This window comes from Styela clava, chromosome 3, assembly GCF_964204865.1.
Source record: "Styela clava chromosome 3, kaStyClav1.hap1.2, whole genome shotgun sequence".
NCBI lineage: Eukaryota > Metazoa > Chordata > Ascidiacea > Stolidobranchia > Styelidae > Styela > Styela clava.
This window is the reverse complement of record NC_135252.1, coordinates 4128754-4143959: the sequence shown is the minus strand read 5'-3', so window position 1 is coordinate 4143959 and position 15206 is coordinate 4128754.

Below are 15206 nucleotides of genomic sequence, written 5' to 3'. Positions count from 1 at the left end.
CGCAATAAATCATGTTACTTGGAGACGTATAATCGTGAAAACAGCCGTTTCGTCGCTATAAACCAGTGAAGCGTTGCGGGTCGTATTTTTCTACTCCCCTCTGGCCCGCAGGTTGCCGACCCCTGGGTTACGTGTTTAAAGCGTACTATGGCATGTCTAGTTAGTTTTACTATAGTAAACGACATAAAAGGCAGACCAAGTATTTAAAGGTAGGGAACTTTCTTCAAGTGAAATAATACTGCAGAATACAGATAGTGTTTTTCAAATTGAAAGTAAGCGGGATTGTTCCCTAATCTTATTTCAGCAAGTCTGTATGAGATACTACTAAATTATTTGGTCGTATGTGTTTTAGAAAGAATGGTTTATGAATGCCCTGATTACTTACTACGACCATACGCATGAAATTTATTCTCAAGATGATTAATGCTAAGACTTAATTAAAATCTTCCAATGGTATTGGATAGTCAAAAAAGGTTGCATTTAGATTATTTGAAGGTAATTAGGTCAGCGAGCAAACATCATCTTGCAAAGTTCTTGGGGTTGTTGATGCTCAAATCGCTGGCGGCGATATTTTGTACAAATTAGGCTAGTCGCACAAAGGAGTAATATTCCAGGCAAAAAATATTTTTCTGTGCAATATTTCTCATGAAAATATTTCTCGACACAATATGAGCAAAAAATATACCTCACAAGAACCGTTCTCATTGGACCAGTGACCAGTTATCACACAGGGCCTTTATACACTAAAAAGCAACATAAGTTGCTTTGTTCAAAAGCTGTGAATGAATATTGATTCTAAAATCATCAAGTACAGACATGAGAAAAAGGCTTAGGTAGTTGAGCTCACAAACCTGCATTAAACAAATTTTCATGAAATAACATACCGCATACCGGATGATTATACAAACAAATGAAGCATATGGCCAAATTGTCTGAAATTTCTACTCCGGAAAGAACTGTAGTTTTCTCGTGAAGCTTATGAAACGGGACGCTTTGTATGTTTAATAGTATCAATGTTTTGTTTATAATTGATGACAAGCCGAATTTTTTTTTTCATTATTGTTTACAATACTTTTAGGTTGCGACAGTGGCGATTCTGTAATGCTTGCCTAATAAGGCCTCCCTTGGAAGCTTGCTAGGCGAGTTGCTGATCTGTTGGGGCAAGTGAAACTCCGTCTTCTTTACATTGCACAAAGTAGGCTCTGCTTGCGGTGACGGTGTACTCTTGAAGAATTTTGGTTTGACTTCCATCATTTTCCCACATTCTTGTTTACTCTTTACTATTTGTTCGATCAGACTCGGCATGGTTTGAGTTTCTGTCGACTTTGCTTTAATTAACAGCGACGTCTATCGTTGACCTATTTTGGTGCCTTTAGTCGCTGGAACAACGTCGCCTTTTTCGCGAATCCGGCAACATCTTATCTGACATCGTAACGGAAATTTTACAATTTGCTGGTCTTCGAAGCGATGTGGTCATGCTGTTTTTTTTGGCTTTGCAGTGAAATATTTCTTGAACCCTTTTTTGGTTTTACTTTAACCGTCTCCAGAATGTTTTGATCCGACTTCTGCGTTTTATTGGATTCGCCAATTTGCTAAAAGCCATGAGCGTGGGAGCCAAATTAATACACGAGCTGTCGTCCATCAACTCTTTCCAGAGTACCACGCTTGTAGTAGTAACTTAAAATAAAAATTACTCTGTCATGCCGATTTCGTTCAGATACTAGACCGAATTATATCCCCTAAAGACCTAAAATATCCAAGATTTCAAGAACTGTTAATAAAATTGTCACATAATCATTTTTGTTTGACATAAAATGAAACAGAACATTTTACAACACCTTTCGGGCAAGTAACATACCCTTTAGCTCTGCTCAGTTTTTCGTATGTCATTTTCGGATTATTTTTCTTTTCCCCCCACATTCCTGAGACAATGTCTGACTGAAGAAATCCGAAGATTTCGAATTTTCTGGAAAGGAAATGTTCGAGGTAATTGGCAAATTCCGCGACATGGGCTCAATGTCTGAACTCAGACCCTATCATTATGAACAATTGTTCAAACTTATTGGTTCAAACATCCTAATTAGTTTTTTGATCATGTTAGTCCTAACAATATCAGGTCATATATTCCACACCAAAAAATAACTTATTTGTCTTCAAATACCGTTAACGGCAACACTTATCCCTACAACCAGTATAAATCAAATGAAATATTGCAACAATCAACAATCAGTTACGGACATGCCAGCCTAAGTAAATAACTTGAAAAGAGGCAGTTTGTTAGGAGTCGTTGCCGATGATTGTGCATTATAATCCTGAATTAAACAGATTCCGAAAATTATAACACGAATTCATGGAAACGCGGTGTCAGATTTCATTATTATAAATTGACTTTGTTCATCGAAACACTTATTTGAATTTTTTTGAATACTATTGTGACAATGTCAACAAAAGAAATGTGCGTTTTGGAGCATTTCGGAAGTATAAACACGGAAATTGAAAAAAAGCATTGACTCCCCCTAAGGAAGAGATGCAATCAGGTATTGAAAATAATATCTGTATAAAGTAGTTCCATCGATAGCCCACCAAAAGAAAAAATCAACCCTTTTTCACTATGTTGGTACTAGTTATACTACTTATGCATGGTTCGGCTTTGTGAATATATTTTTGTCAATAGTTTCTGATGTGCTTCAGTTTTATTTTTTTTTGTATATATTACCAAATAGGTGCGTCGGTATACAACTTTTGTCAAATATATATGTGAATGCTATTCGTTGTGAGTCACCACCCAAAATAGAGATTAAACTTTGCACCAAAATGCGTCAATGATGATAATCAAAATTTCCCTTGTTACTTTTAATTTAATCATTTGGATTAAATATGTTTGAATGAATATGTGTTTGCTGTCAACATGCGACTCTCTTTGATCGTTTTGCTGAAAAGTTAGCAACTATCTTCGGCTTAAATTCGATAATAGGTAATAACTAATATATATATATACCACAAAAAACGAGTAACGTGAGAAGTTTGCCGAAAAACGCAAAAGACATGTTACTGAGGTTCCTGTTGTTGGAATTTGAAAACCATGTCAATTACGACAATAACCAATTTGAATAATAAGGGTTAAATCCAAAACTGGAATTGTCTTCTTTCGTTTTTTTTAATGCGTACAAAAGTGGTATTAAGTAAAACGCGCAACTTATGAGATGTAAATGCTGAAAAAAACATGGATGGATATAATGGATGTATAAAAAGGTCCTAACCGCCATCTTCGTAGAATATGCAATATAGTAGGGCGGGGGAAGATAGACACACGGGGTTAGATGGACACTTTTTTTCAAATTGACCTATTGGCGACATCTTATGGGGCTTGGTTCTGCAAATGCCATTGCCGAGTTCGTTGCTAAGGAGGGAATTCGTTCTAGCCATTTCGGTTCAGCGCTTGGCGTAGTTCGTCAGTTGTGTAGCTTTCCACGTGGCTTGTGATTTTTGAAGGGTGAAAAAAGGGCATTTAGTAAGGACACGTTTTTCTTGGAGGCACTATATGCTCATTTTCAGCGAAGGAACTCTGAATCGCGCGTTTGTTGGTAAGTTTATACTTACTGACAATGATTTAGGACTAACTGAGCGACTTGTGCCATCTAGCAGCTAACTATATCTTTCAGCATGTGATCATGTAAAAATGGGGGGGGGGGAGGTATGAGGGGGTAATAAATTTCTTGCGTTTTTCGGTTTTATATTTACTTTGACCGTTCAAACCCGTTCTTTGTGAATAAGATACCAGAAAGTCTTCTTTTTAATTTTGTTATTGCTTTTACCTGTCAAAACACTTCTTGGATAATCTCAATAATCTTATGAAATTATGGGGGGTGGCCATCTTACCCTTATGTACTATCATGTTTTTCCAGATGCAAGTTTTGGATGCTCGGGAAACAGAAAATCCTAAAGAATGTTGAGAAAATACCAAAGAATATCAAACAGAGGCAAATAACAAATAGAGACTAAGATGTACCATCTCATGAGGTTAACACCACGACAGAGGTAGAAAGTGTCACAAGTGAACCATGCTGCTCTGTGCTCTCTAACGATTTTTTCAAGTAGAACTTCACCAGGAGTTCAGTTAGTTTCTGATAACGTCAGTGATTCTTTGAGGCAAGAAAATAGCAGAGATCTGATAGCACCAGTTTATCATTTGAATATATTTGCCTCTTCCAGTAGCCACTCAGAGAGCCAAGAGGCAAAGAAAGCCATTCAGGCAGGAATTAGAGTGTTAACAAGTGAGAATTATGTAGCCGAATTGTCAGCACTCGCAGAAACAACGCCACCTAGCTCGTTCAGGAAAACTACAGCACTCGCAGAAACGATGTCATCTAGCTCGTCTAAGAAAGTTGCAGCTCCCAGGAAGAAAAAAGAAAATAAACGTAAGAATGAGCGACATGAAAGATATTGTTACAGTAACCTCTGTGCTGTCTGCAAGGTCAAATATTTTGACGACGAAGAGGACGAGGGATGGATTCAGTGCCAGAAATGCTAAAAGTGGCTTCACGATATTTGTGCCGGGATTTATGGAAAACACATTGTGTCCTTCCAATGTGATGACTGCTCTGCTTGAAGCTTTTTTGTATAAATATTTTCATTCGAATGTAAAATTTCTTGACGATAGCTTTCATGCTATCCCAGATGTTCTTTTGGTGTTATGATTAAAATTTGTGTGAAAGTATGATCAAATAAAATTTGGCTGCTTTACTAGGTGGTGTTTTATCATACTTTCGTGAACAATTATATGGGTTCACAACTTCAAAAATTTAAGGGGTAAGATGGACATAGGGGGAATTTTCGAATGCCCCAAAAAATTTTCCAAATACATTGCATATTTTGATATTCTGATAAGAAACAGAACGCAATACTAGTATTTTGATGCGATTTTATTACATGTCCGTCATATCCGACCATATGTCCAACTTCCCCGAATTTTTTTTTCGCTCAAAAACGTTTCTGCTGTTGCGATGGTTGGAGACCGGCGGACGCCGCCGAGTGGCTAAAGAGTTCAGCCCCTTATGTTTGTACTTGCAAAGTTTTAGGAATATTTGAAGAAAGGTTTTCGAAATATAGATAATTTTCAATAAGGGGGGCCATCATCCCCCGCCCTACTATATTAAGTGATTATTTTGTAGTGTAACTCAGAGGTGGATCAATTCAGTTCAATCACAATTACTCCCTTGCATTTTTCAATTACATTACAATTACTCCATGCGAAAAATATCAAATTACAATTATAACATTTTGGCTCGTATTTACATTTTCACTTGCTATTGAAAATTAGGCTGCGAAAAGTTTCTGGCCCCAATAAAGAGAAGAAGGGGAGAGCAAGTGCGTGATCAAGTTTGGCGAAGCCTTGGTTGAGAACATAAGTTTCTTTTTGCAGTTGTTACAGCATGCCTCAGTGCTGCTCAAAGATTTAAAAAAAAACTCTGACATTGGTGCAGGAAGTGGTTCAACACAGTTTTCGGAAGAGTTTGTTTGATGTTCATCCATTTTTAAAATACTAATATTTAGTCTAATGGAAAGTGTAATTGAGCCAAAATTTTAGCAAATTACAATTACACAGAATGAAAATGCCCCCATTACATTACATGAAAAAACTGTAATTAAGTACATCAATTACAATTGATCCAACTCGGGTGTAACTATGCATTTTATTAAGCGTATCAGATAAAAGTACAGTGTATTTCTCGTTTTGCCGAGCAAAGTAACCACGTCATTGAAATACTAACTAAAATAAGCCGTTATGCATGAATATTAATAACTCAATACAGCCCAATAACTACCACGGCCCTTCTAAGAGTATATTACAAATATTCAAAATCAGCAAGTGGGAGCGTTATATATATATATATGCACTGTAACCATAATCCTAATGGCGCTTTAATATTCATACTTGTCACGTTTTTAAACTTAATCGTACCGACAATATAAAGTAATAAACTCAACAATCATTATCGTTGGTAAAAATGATCATCTGTAACAGAGTTGGATCAATTACATTAATTCAGTTCAATTACCATTACAATTACTCCCTTAAATTTTTCAATTACATTACAATTACTCCGTGCAAAAAATATCAAAATTACAATACAACAAAGCAATGCTCAAATATATGGACACGTTACACAGAGCGAAGCAGTCCCTTGACGCTACGCTATCGCTACCCTCAAAAAAATTCCCGAGTTTCGCATAGCAAGAATCAAACCAGACAGCCATTGTTCCCATGTATAAAAAAATTAAGCGAAATCTTGGACGAAATATCAGATTTCATACGAAATTTAGAAATAAAAAAGTAATAGCCTCCTCGAAAAATATTCCATCTCCAACCACTGAAAATTTCCGAGCATTTGGTACAGTAATCGAAGAGAAAAGCGACTTTTCAATAAGTATGTCAAAGAACAAGAACACAAAATACCAAAAGTTTTGTTTAAAACGATCATTGTGTCCACTAACCTGTCCAATAACTTTTGGTTTGTATTTACAGTTTCACTTTCTCAGAAACTGTTGGATTTCACTTGATGAAAATTAGGCTGCGAAAAGTTTCTGACCCCAATAAATTTCTTACCCGCAATTGGTTTTTGCCTGAAACATCCACTAACTTGCATTGAAATCCTTCAAGTAACACTTTCCAACGTATCATTCTCGATGGCGCTGCATCAGGAAGAAGCTTATCCGTCCCAAGTAAACCGAGAAGTAGGTAGGGTACAGTTCTCAAAAGAAACAATATTTTATATAAAAATGAATTGAACATTTTGACAACCGGGGCAAGCTACTGCGGGACCAAGTCACCCCCATCTACGGGGACAGGATGAGCGCTGTAAGTTCTCCCATCATTTTATGAGTATAAAAACCATTCCATCGGTAACAACCAATCGGCAAAAGCGACAATTTTTAACGATAAGAAAGTGTCTTTAAAACCGGTCCAAGTCAAGGGATTAATAAATATAGACATAGTTTATTTTGAAACCTCTTTCAAAAGGAAAGGCAATATTTACCCAGATAAATACAATGACATATTAACAGAAACTTCGGGAAAGCAGACAAAACCTAAAATAAGGTTTAAAACGTTACTATGAAGAAAGGAAAGGTAATGCAAAGATAAGGACATGCGTCGCTCACTCATAGGTATATATGCTGCTAGACTTCTACTGCTTGAACATATATGCAACACGCCGCGGTTTCTTGGAAGCAAAATGCTCAATAACGCGCTGATTAAAGTCATGCATCCCAGAAATAACGTCTCTGTGAATGGATAAAACAGCCAAGGAATTTAATCTATCTTGCTTCATTGTGTTTCTGAGATACGTTTTAATACGCTTCAGCGTGCTGAATGTTCGCTCTGCGTCGGCGGAAGAAATAGGCGTCGTCAAAATGGTGACCGTACATTTGATACCATTTACATTTGAACCCATGTGTATATCCGCGGGTTGAATCAATATGCGGGTGCTAAAACCCATGGGTTAGGTTAGTATGGGTACAAATATCCGTAAAACCAAAAAAAATTCCATAGGTGCAATGGCATGCAGGTGCAATTGTCGTGGGTTCAAATGTACGTGGGTTGAAATGTAATGGAACCGTCAAAATGATGTCCAGAAATTTTGCAGACGCCGCAAAGGTAGTTACTAGAGTGTTATCTATGAGGAACCCATGGAGCGCGCAAGTTGATGTGATGTTCAAAAAAGTTTGATTGGTGTATATACATCGCAATTCATTTTCCAATTTACCCACGTTTATCATGGGGTAAAATTTGGAGACAGTAGCCAACAAATGGATGGAAAATTGACGAGCAAATTTTGAAAAATTTTTGGGGTTCATCAAAGAGAACGCGGCAAGGTGTTCAGTGCGCAGACGATCGCCTATTTGATTCACCAGAATGTCACAGCATTCCTTTGCAGACAAAATCAAACGCTGCGTTGTTTGCCCGCGGCGTAAAGAAGCACTCCATGTGTCGTCGTATTTTATTGTTTCCCGGATACGAGATACAGCATCGCAGAAGTCTGAAATACACGACTGCACAGACGCTCCATCCATTAGCCTTGACAGCAATGCGCCGTATAATACATCCACGTGATAGAATATTGTGGAGAAAAAAGCGAGAAAAAATGAAAACTCACCATCTTCTAGCAGACGCTTTAGACTTGACGCCTCCCTCACAGAGCGTTCGTCCCAAACCGGAGAGCTCTGAATGCCATTGAAACACTCAATGAGCTCAGACCTAATTTCGGACACGCCCTGCACCGCGCGTGATTGGAAGTTCCAACGTGTTGGTGCACAAGCTGGGAGACGGCGGCTACATATCTGGCGAAGGAGGTCAGAGCGCTTCGGCGAAACGGAAAAAAATGAAGAAAACCCCGAAACATTTGCAAAAAATATACGGACGAGAGGGGTATCAAGACACATATTTTCAATAACGAGGTTAAATTGGTGTGCATAACAATGTAAAAAATGCGCATGAGGAAAATCTTCTTTTATATAAACTTGAACACCATGTTTCGACCCACTCATGACTGCCGCGCCGTCATAAGTTTGAGCTATCAATTTTGACTTCGCGTTGTAAGGCTGTAACACTTATTTCAGTACAGCCGATATTCCGCAAGCCGTGCTATCAACGATTGGTACAAAGCTGTGAAATCTCTCGGTAGGTTTACCATCTTTCACAAACCGAAAAATCACAGCCAGTTGGGAAACGCACGTGATGTCAGTTGTCTCGTCAGACTGAATCGAAAGGAACTGGCAATTCTCAATTTGCAGAGCCAAATGTTGTGAATAAATTTTATACATTGAGTCGAGCAAATCATTTTGGATATCCTTAGATGTCCCTTTCGAAACAGTTGCGGCATCAAGATGATCTCTCAATACTGTATCTAGGGATGCGGTGTATTCCACCATATCCAAAAATACCCCTCTATTAGAAGAGCCAGCCCGTTCATCGTGCCCACGGAGGGACAGCTCGTGACAACCAATGAACTTCAAAACATCTATCAATCGACCGAGAACATGGCGGTTTTTCTCGACGTTTTGGTTGTGCCGACGAATAGAACCCGCGCGTCCTTCATCCAACTGTGCTGCAATATTAACATTTCCGAATGTTCGGTATTTTACTGCATTGTCCAGATGCTCCATAGAAGATTGATGATCCCTGGCACGCTCGGAAAGATGTTTAAGATCTCTAAAACCAAATTTACACCAACGTGAGTCACAGGCGGTAGCAAAAAGTAGGCAATAAAAACAAAAAAGTGCTTTTTTGTCCTCGCTGTAACACAACCATTCGTGTTTTTTATACCAAGTTTCTGCGCAGAATGTACGCCGACGCTTTCCTCCGTCATGGGATTGTTCCAGTGAACAATTTTTTGATTGATAAGGCCCAAGACGTTGTACCTCTAATTTTTGTTCCAGCGGCAGCTGCGAAAACGGAGTGCGAAGTAGTGCATCAACCTAATTCATTATAAGGTCTAAGGCTAAGAAATGCGAAGCCGGAAAGAAGTGAGGAGCTCAAAAGGAATGTGGAAAATCGAAAGCAAATGGACTAAAGGTCTCTAACTGATTCAAATAGCGAAACAAGCGACAAAAACGAAGGCGAGGAAACTATCAACTCTTCAAGCAACCAACGAACGAGAAGGAATGCGTCAATATGTCGACACGTTGTTGTAAGAAACGTCGGCATTGTGTCGTCATAATTTCGGGGCTAGCCCCGATCGGCCCCGATGATTTAGTAAAAGAAACAGCAAACAAACGAGACACACGCGACGAGTGGAAGATAAAAGAGAGAATACGATATACAATGAGCAACCGGGGAAAATCGGCGTCGCCCCGTCGACGTTCGGCGAAGGCTTTGCGAGCGAAAAATGAACCATGTCGGGAGAATATGGCTAGTGTAGACAGTCTGTGCAACCGATATTGAGGTATTTTTCGAATATTTTTTATTATACCGAAAAACAACCGGGGCATTGCCCCGGTTGGCCCTATTGACGCGCCGCCACTGGTCAATTTACCATAATAATTGAGCATGCCCAGATATAAGCGCAGCTAATGTATATTTTGTGGTTCTTGGGCTTCTAGAACAGCATCTTCAATTGGTTGAACTCCAAGCTTATTTATGCAATAACCAAAATATTAAATTACAGACACCATCCATTTACATTTGTTTGGATTAATTTTTATACCTTTATTTGTAAGATGCCTGAAAACTTTTTTCAATTTGGCTATGTGTTCCTTATCAAAAGAGTTGGTAACTCCAATATTGTCTTGGAAAACATTCACTCCTGGTATGTCAACGAGTAGTGCTTCAAGATGAATTTGGAATATAGCTAGGAAACTTGATATTTCATATATACAAGACGATATTGGTAGCGAAGAATGCTTTATGTGTATTAACAACTGTGTATTTTTGACTATCGTTTGCCAATGTTATATTCAGATATGCCTCTACCAAATCCGGAACAGGGTATTTTTCACGACCAAAAAATTTAGTCAATAATTCATCTACCTTTGGCAGCGGATAGCCAACTGCTCAAGCGGCTTGCTTTATTTACAGTCAAGTCATAGCTGCCACAGAGCCGAACTGATTTCTGATCTTTTTTTAATATAGTAACCACGGGTGCAGCCAAATCGGATGGTTTACATGGCCCCAAAACACCAATTTCAACTTGTCTATCAAGTTCAGCTTCGACCAATTCTTTGAGTGCCAGAGGTACACGCCGTGGTTTATAAAATTTAGGCTTTAACGCTGTCATTAATCTCCAATTTAGCATCAGTATTTGCACAACCCAATCCGGGTGAAGACAATTCAGGATACTTACCAACTAGTGTATTGATTTTACCATCGGAATGATTAATTTAAAAAATCGAATTACAATCAAGTTTGATATGTTTTAATGGTGACCGTACATCTGAACCCACATACATTTGAACCCATACATTTGCACCCGTATATCCGCGGGTTCAATCTATATGAGGTTGCTAAAATTTATGGGTTAGGGTGAACACAGTTCATTCAACCAGATGGGAGCTCTATTGCCCAGCGTTTGGCAAAGCGTGCGAAATATGTGGCATAGTGAATCACTTCGCCATAGTTTGTCGACAGAAAGATTCTGCAATGGCATTAATAGCATCTGCCAATCACTCAGAACAGGGCAAAACCACAACCGAGATCTTCGTCAATGCCACCATAACAGCCATCAACAGTCACCAATTCAGCAAGCGCATTTCAACTTATCCAGACAGTGGAGCCAATATATGCCTGGCAAGATTGGGCCTTCTAACTACATTTGGTCTACGACAATGCGATCTAACACCGTGTAAAAAAATTGTACACACAGCTGGAAATTTCAGGTTAACTTGTCACTCCTACGCCAATGTCACATTCTCTAATGGTAAACACAGTGCACAGGCAAACCTTTATATTTGTTCTAAGATTAAAAGAGTGTATCTAAGCAGGGACACATGCATCAAACTTAATATCATCCCCATCACATTCCCATTTCCAATGGATGCCACTCAACAGCCATCATCCAAGACTGATAAATCATCGCACGAGGCAGTCCAGAACGACACTGTTCACAGCTGCTTTGGGTCCCGATGCATGCTTGCCTTTTTTGCCATCAGAAAACAATCTGTGCGAAAAGCTAGAAACCTATATAAAGGATGCCTTTTCCACAAGCACTTTCAATACCTCTGGTGCTTCCCGCAATGAAAACCAAACCTGCCCATATTCATTTAAAAGAGGATGCAACACCTAGAGCACATCATTCACCCATACCAGTTCCCTTATGCTGGATGGAACAAATCAAATCTCAACTTGATTCGGACGTGGCAAGTGGAGTTCTGGAAAAGGTACCAATTGGAGAAGCTGTAAATTGGTGTAGTAGAATGATTATCGTACCCAAAAATGGGTATCCACGACGCACAATAGATCTGCAATATCTGAATTCCCAATGCAAACGTGAAACGCATCATTGCGAGCCCCCCTTTGTGCTGGCATGCCAAATTCCACCACACACCAAGAAGACCATCATAGATGCTACCGATGGTGACCATTCTATTGAATTAGACAAGGACAGTCGTCCCCATACCACATTTATCACTCCTTGGGGTAGATACCGCTACCGACGGCTTCCCCAAGGTCATCTTGCGTCAGGCGATGCTTACACACACCGCTACGATGAGCTGATCAAAGATGACCAACGCAAAGTCAAATGTATAGATGATGTGATTTTATATGATGATGACGTGTAATTTGCATTTTTCCATGTATGGGACTACTTAACTCTCTGTGCTAACAATGGCCAAATTCCAATTTTGCAAGGACAATGTCACATTTGCAGGATTTCGCATAACCAACTCAGGAATAAGCCCATTCAGTAAAATCCTTAATGCTATAAAGGACTTTCCCGTCCCACAAAATCTTCAAGATCTTGGTTTGGGCTAGTCAATCAGGTATCCTGGGCGTATGCAATCAGCTCACTCAAGGCACCCTTTCGCCACCTAGTCAAACCTAATTCTATTTGGCATCCTTAAATGGGCATTCTCGGACAAGTTGCCTAGCTATTGCCGCCAAAACATCTAAGAGACCTCATTTTGCGGAAGAAGGTAGTAGTGATTTTGGCTTGAATTTACTTTGAAAATTCTCTTCAGGCTGCACGTCAATTTCATATAATTTCTTTGGTTTCGTACGACGTTGTTCAATATATGTTTTGTTTGTTGCTTTGCTCGTTCTAGACTTGTTTGTATAATCCAGAAGTTTATGCTGAACTTCATTGTAACAGATAATTTACGCAAACACGCCACAGAAGTTTCAATATTTTCGCAAAACCTGTGCATGGCATCTCTGATCACATTCAAAATCAAAGTTTAATTTAGACCCGATATAATTTTATTTTTCAGTTTCTTTGAAGACATACAAATCATCATTTCCATCCGCATTTGGCGGTGCAGACATATCCAGGTTCAAAAACTCCAGGTACCGCAAAATGTAATAATAGCCCTTTCTTTATCTCAACGTTAAGTAATAATATCCTCACTGGCTTGAGCAATTACTTTTCGCATTTTGTTTATTAGCGAATGTTACGAAAGTAAACAAGGAAGTCGATGCTCGGGGAAACAAACAGTCAGTACTGGAATACATAGAGCTTCGATAAATTCACTTCATTAGTGATTAAATTAAAAAAAGAAATGAAATCTCACGTGTGTGTGTTCTCAATTATCAATAAGGGTTATAAAAATATATTACGTCGCAATAAAAATACTGCTGCTTGGTGCCGGCCTTAGTGAGACCTGGCTTTCTAATCACAGATATATATATATATATTTCTAATTCAGTGTATCTAATCCATGCAAAATGATTGAGCAAGTTCATCACGTGTCATCATGGCCATCTTGTGGGATTGGTTCGCTATTTAACTCACAATATTTCACGAATCCCGTGTATGGGACCTGACCCTTGACCCCAGAAAATTCTCCCTATACTGTACTTCACTCTTGCAAAATTTTGAATGCCTATTTATTTTGCATTTGTCTTGGGGAATTGGCGCTTGCAAATTGATTTGCATGCTCAAAACCATCATTTTTAATGAAATATACAACTACGTGACGCTTACAGCTACTGGTAGCTAATATTAGCCTAGTAGTCTATGGCAACTTTTCCGAGACTAATTTTTGATTATTGCAACAAAACGAAAGCTCGTTGGAATACATGATGACTATTGAATTACATCATTTACAACTAAATTTAGAAACATAACTGAAAACTGACAAATAACACGCAAAACGAGGCAATGTTTACAACCATGCTTGAATGGACGTGTGAGCCCCAAGCAGACGCTAAAAGGGCGCTTAACGTAAAGTCCTTTCTATTTATTGAATTGAAACCGATTTTTAGACAGACACCGCATGCACTCTCGATGACAATATAGTCAATGTAGTCTGAAAAATTACTCATGTTCGCTAAATTCAATTCAGCAGATAAATAAACTGCAGCTCGCGAAATTGCAGCAAGTACTTTTATCTCCATTAGAGGTAACATTGGAGGCAAACACTACGTGATGGAAAGTAAACGACATAGACAGGTAAAAAATTGTGAATTGGTGAATTTATTGATTCGGTGACCGTACATTTGAACCCATGCGTATATCCACGGGTTCAATCTATATGCGGGTGCTAAAACCCATGGGTTAGTATGGGTTTAACTATCCGTGAAACAAAAAAAATTCCATAGGTGCAATAGCATACAGGTGCAATTGTCATGGGTTCAAATGTACGTGGGTTCAAATGTAATGGAACCTATTGATTGATATACACAGCATTTAAATTAAGAAACAATAAAAAATTTATAATAAATGCAATATGTAAAATATTCAATCATGTTTCAGGTATGTTTAACCGTAGTAGTATATATTTACGGTTTAACACAATTCTGTTAGTTTTCGCGGCGCATTTGGCAACTCGTCACGGCGAACCCATTGGGAACCGCTACATTACACCGTTTTTCTTTATCAATTTTAGCTTTCCATTTTTTGATGTTCCGTGAGGCGAGATAAAAAGTCTAAGTGTTCCGTGGCCAAAAAAGATTGGGAAACGCTGCTTCTATCGGTACGCAACAATCATGCAACGTTTTCTGCGAAGGATGCACTCGTACACTCGTGGCGCTGTACACCCGTACACTGTTGCTATGTACGTTCCTCGCAGTGGCGTAGCAAGACTCTCGTGCCCCCCCCGCAAAAATATTTCGTGGAAATGACCCTAAAAACTCTCGGACATAAGCTAGAACAACGCTTTTTTTATTCCGTCAAAAAGCACTACATGTCGCTATTAAAAGGCAATGGTAACCTAAAATTTGCCGTTTATCCTGGTTACTTTAATTTTTTTCATACGTGCTTCATCTTGTGCCTTTTCTTGTGCTTTTTCTGCGTTTCTGTGCGCAACTGAGAGGTTTTGTTTTCGACATCATTCTGACAGCCTTCGCAATTTTTCCGGTGCGATCAAACCACAAGACGCCGAAAAACGACTCCCTCACATTGTTACGTAACAAAACGATTTGAGCAGAACTAACATCAACGTTATAAGATGTGCATGAGAAGACTGGTTTTGCGGCTTAAATTTCTAAATTATAACCGCTTGGGCCCCTTTGCGCTGTGCACCCCCCTCCCCGCGACCGCGGGGGTGGATGC